This window comes from Ailuropoda melanoleuca, chromosome 5 (genome assembly GCF_002007445.2).
Source record: "Ailuropoda melanoleuca isolate Jingjing chromosome 5, ASM200744v2, whole genome shotgun sequence".
Classification (NCBI taxonomy): domain Eukaryota; kingdom Metazoa; phylum Chordata; class Mammalia; order Carnivora; family Ursidae; genus Ailuropoda; species Ailuropoda melanoleuca.
In genome coordinates this window covers 104,739,512-104,744,944 of record NC_048222.1, presented here as the reverse complement: position 1 = coordinate 104,744,944, position 5,433 = coordinate 104,739,512, and the positions used below count along the sequence as shown (strand labels likewise).

General features: G+C 40.6%; 1 pseudogene; it reads left to right on the top strand.

Moving 5' to 3' along the window:
• The first annotated feature begins 1,127 nt into the window (after positions 1 to 1,127).
• On the top strand, positions 1,128 to 2,858 carry LOC117802469 (annotated as a pseudogene).
• The last annotated feature ends 2,575 nt before the right edge of the window (positions 2,859 to 5,433 follow it).

The following is a 5,433-nucleotide window of genomic DNA, read 5'->3' as shown; positions in this document are numbered from 1 at the left end:
GGAAGCATCGAACTTTGCATCGGAATCCGGGGATGTACTGTATGGTGACTAACATAATACAATAATAAAATAAATTTTAAAAAAAAAAGGACCTTGGCTCCACATACAGCTCTGCATGGTGGCTTGGGGCATCACCTCCAGGCATCACGCTACATCTGGTCATAATGCTCAACATTCCAGTGGTTATGGTTATTAGTGCCATCTATGGCCTGATGGCAGTGGTCCTTAGTACCAAATCCTAAGTAAGAAAATCTTACTTGTGCAGTTGGACACCATCTTGAGTGATTCGGCTGCTGGCTTCGTGGGGATCATCAATATGCAGGGTCTGCTCGGCAGCCCTCTTTGTGAGTGTAATTCTGATTCTCATCTTTCCAGAAGTACTCAGTTTCTCTGGGCTCATTGTTTGCCCTTATTCTCTTTATAAAGTAGTTCCTCCTTGTGTCCATTAAACAGAATGTGCTGTAGCGGCCATGCAGCCCGATCCAGCAGGACAGCCTGACACACTTGCATAGGGGCAATCACCCCACTTAGCAGTTCGTCTTCTGGATGCAGGGTGCTTTAGCGCCCTATATTCTGTTGCTGTCTGACTTTGCCCCGAACTGTCTCACTGTAGTGGACAACTAAGCCTTCCCATAGCCCAGCTAGGCCCCTCTGACGAGCAAAGACGCAGGCCTCTTTCTGCTCACCAAGATTCATCTCTCCCTCGAGTGCTCTGTATATATAAATAAATTGGATAATTTTTTTCATCACTGTATATTTATTTTTTAATAGCTCTGACACTTCTTATGTCTAGAGAGAAGACGCCACTGTCTCTCCTTAGTACAGGCATAGCTCATTTTATTGTACTTCATTGCACTATGCAGATGCTGTGTTTTGTTTTTGTTTTTTTACAAACTGAAGGTCTGTGACAACCCTGCACTGGGCAAGCCTTTTGGTGCCACTGTTCCAACAGCATCTGCTCACTTTGTGTCTCTGTGCCACATTTTGGTAATTCGTGCAGTATTTCAAACTTTTTCATTATTATTACATTTATAATGCTGATCTGTGATCAGTGATCTTTGATATTACTATAATATTATTTCCTGAGACCCAACAATGTTGAAATTAGGCCAATTAATAACCCTACAATGGCCTCTAAGTGTTCAAGTGAAAGGAAGAATTGCATGCTTCTCACTTTAAATCAAAAGCTAGAAATGATTATGTTTACTGAGGAAGGCATGTCGAAAGCTGGGATGGGCCAAAAGCCAAGCTTCTTGCATGAAAGTTAGCCGAACTGTGAATTCAAAGGTAAAGTTCTCAAAGGAAATTCAAAGTGCTACTCTAGTGAACACACAAATGATAAGGGAAATAGCCTTGTTGCTGATATGGAGAAAGTCTGAGTGGTCTGAAGATCAAAACAGCCACAACATTCCCTTAAGCCAAAGCCTAATCCAGAGTAAGGCCCCAACTCTCTTCAATTCTGTGAGGGCTGAAAGGGGTGAGGAGGCTGCAGAAGAAAGGTCTGGAGCTAGCAGAAGCCGGGTCATGAGGGTTAAGGTAAGAAGGTGTCTCCGTAGCATCAAAGTGCAGGATGAAGCAGCAAGTGCTGATGGAGAAGCTGCAGCAAGTTCTCCAGAAGATCCAGCTCAGATCATTCACGAAGGCGGCCACACTGAACAACGCATTTTCGATGTGGATGAACCTGCTGTATGTTGGAAGAAAATGCCATCCAGAACTTTCATAGCTAGAGAGGAGGCCTTCAAAACTACAAAGCACGGGATGACTCCCCTGATGGGGACAAATGCAGCTGGTGACTTTAAGCTGAAGCCAAAGTTCATTTACCATTCCCCGGATCCTAGGGCCCTTATGAGTTACGGTAAGCCTACTCCACCTGTGCTCTATCAGTGGAACAACAAAGCCTGGATGACAGCACATCTGTTCACAACATGGTTTACTGAATATTTGAAGCCCACTGTTGAGACCTACTGCTCTGAGGAGAAGACTCCTTTCCAAATATGACTGCTCACTGACAACGCACCTGGGCACCCAAGAGCTCTGACGGAGATGGACAACATCAATGTCATCATGCCTGCTGACACAACATCCATTCTGTGGCCCATGGATCAAGGAGTAATTTCAACTTTTTAGTGTTCTCATTTAGGAAACACATTTCATAAGGCTATAGCTGCCACCGACTACTTCCTCTAATAGATCCGGGCAAAGTAAACTGAAAACCTGAAAGGATTCAGCATTCTAGATGACATTAAGAACAGTTGTGATTCATGAGATGTCAGAATACCAACATGAACAGAAGTTTAGAAGAAGTTGATCCCAACTCTCCTGGATGACTCTGGGGATAGAAGACTTCCGCGGAGGAAGTAACTGCAGATGTGGTGGGAATAGCGAGAGAACCAGAATTAGAAGTGGAGCCTGAAGATGGGACCGAACTGCTGCATCTCATCATCAAACTTGAAGGGATGAGAAGTTGCTTCTTACGGCTGAGCAAAAAAACTGGTTTCTTGAGATGAAATCTACCCCTGGTGAGGATGCTGTGAAGACTGTTGAAATGACAACAAAGGATTTAGAATATTCTGTAAATTTAGTCTGAGAGGACAGACTCCAATTTTGAAAGTTGTTCTACTGTGGGTAAAATGCTATCAAGCAGCATCACATGCTACACAGAAAGTGTTCATGAAAGGAAGAGTCAATTAATGTGTCAGACTTCACTGTTATCCTGTTTTAAGAAATTGCCACAGCCACCCCAGCCTTCAGCAGCCACCACCCCGGTCAGTCAGCAGCCATCAGCATTGCGGCCAGACCCTCCACCAGCAAAAAGATTACAGCTTGCTGAGAGCTCAGATATGGCTAGCCTTTTTTAGCAATAAAGTCGTTTTAAATTAAGGTATGTACATTGTGTTTTTAAACATAACACTAATGCACATGTAATAGACTGTGGTGTAGTGTAAATGTCGACATGAACTGGGAAACCAAAATATTCATTTCACTTGCTTTATTGTGATATTCACTTGATTGCAGTGGTCTGGAACTGAACCCCCAATATCACTGAGGTATGTCTGTATAGTGCAATCTTAGGTAGACTACTGAATTGAAGGGTCAGTTACAGGCTATGACACTCTTTGGAAGTAACAAATCTGCTCTTCAGCTGTTGGCTACTTGGAATCGGGAGAACGATGTGGTGGGCCTCGGTGGGCCTCGGAGTCAGGGCTCTATTGAATAAACAAACTTAAATATGACTGGAGAAATAAATGTCGCTGTCCATTTTATTTTAACTGTAAAGAAGAACTAAATGTGGATATTTTGGTATTAAGACTGTCAGTTCATTTCTGTTAAAAGAGGACAGACAACCAATAGGTAATTCTCCTTCCTAAATTTCCTTTCCTTTCTAAATTGTAAAGGAATGTGAGTCACTACTTCTCCTGAAAAATATTTCAATGAGTGGGGCGCCTGGGTGGCACAGTGGTTAAGCGTCTGCCTTCGGCTCAGGGCGTGATCCCGGCGTTGTGGGATCGAGCCCCACATCAGGCTCCTCCGCTATGAGCCTGCTTCTTCCTCTCCCACTCCCCCTGCTTGTGTTCCCTTTCTCGTTGGCTGTCTCTATCTCTGTCGAATAAATAAATAAAATCTTTAAAAAAAATATTTCAATGAGTTATTGCCTAATTTATAGTATTTGAAGATACCTAAGCAATCCATGGCTTACACACAATTAAGATTCCTTAAAAAAAAAAAGTCCAGAATGTAACCCAGACTCTGAAATATAAATTTATTAGCTTAACAGTGCCTAAGTTAATCTATTAGACTCCAAAATACTGTAACAGTTTTTGAACTACATGTACATGAAAACCTAGGTTTAGGGATTTTTGATCTTACCAAGAGCATACCCCTACAGAAACACCTTTTCATGATCTGATGTTTCAAGCGTTCATAAATCCCTCAGTAAGCCAAAAAGGAATCCCCATTAATGGATCAACTGATGTTTGAGTTTTTAGATAACATCAATAATGTCCACATAAAACTGAGAAGCTAAGCAGGAATTTTTTTTCTTGAAGAGAAATAAATTTAAGACTTTATTCTCTGCAACTCATTCTAATCATATGTATTATGCCTGAGAGGTTATGTTTATGAACAATAAAACAGATCAAATCTCCTTCTTTAATTGCCAAAGAGAAATGTATCACTTTAGCACAACAATGGGAATCAGTGGAGCTAGCTGGGTCTTGCCGTAGGCTCTGCCATACCTGTATGACCTTGGGCAAATCATTTAACCCCTGCAGGCTGAGCTCTGGTCTGCAGACTCTTCAGTGGTTTAACAGGATGAGCTTGCAATTAGCAGAGAGGCCCCTAGATGGTGCTGTTGTTCTGACTTAGGCTTTGTACTTTTTTTCTATAACAGTGAAGTAAAAAGGCATAGGTTAGAAAATGACTTCCTATTAGTTCTGAAAAAATTCACTGTTAAGTATTCAAAATGGCTTGAATTATGAATCATATGGCCCATGTGCATCTGGCATTAATTAAAAGGAATTAACCATAAAAGGAATAAACCATTAATGATTATAACGAATATCTCCTATTATAATTAGCTCAAATATCCATCGCTATTTCTCTAGGTGTATCTAAGCCTAAGAAACTGAATAAAAACCAAAAAATTATTGTTAAGAGTTGATGTATAAAAAATGCTATAGAAAAATATTTTGTTTTTTTCAAATGCTTGTTCTAACAATAAATCCTGATAAATGCACTGATTGTTTTTCACTATGAATGCTTCAGGCTATATTTAAAACCTGTGATTTCCATGAGCACAATGACAAGATATATTACATTACCCCCCTGGCTATGTAAACAAGGACATCTTTTTAAAAAAATCTACTTTAAGTATTTCAGAAGGATGATAATAATGTATTAAATGACCTCTCTACTTGCAACCCACTAAAGACAAAGGATTTGAAGATTCTAGTTTGAGTAGGCTTGGATGTATGATACCAGGTTTCCCCTAAAATTATGGAAAGGAAAAAGAATACATTCCTAGTGCCCCCCCCCAATAAGTTCACTGAGTATAAACATTACGTTCAATGAATATAGAAAACAAGGAGGTACCTGTGAAAAACCAACCTGAGCAACATCTTGGCTTCCTGTCAGTTGAGTGGGTAATACGTGTCAAGCAAAAAAAGTGCCACGAAGGAGTGAAATGATACAAAACTGTGAATTTTGTTTCAATAAAGATTTTTGTCAACAAGTTAAAGAGGAAAGATATTGGATCTTGGTGTATCCAAGACAGTATTGTCATGTGTGAAAGCTTTCCATCCATCCAACCAACCAACCTACCAATCATCCAACCAGCCAACCAACCTTTATTGAGCCCTATATGGTGCAAAGGGCTGGGGATATAAAGCCACCATCTCCATTCTCAAAAAACTCAGTGTAGTAGGAGAAAAGGAC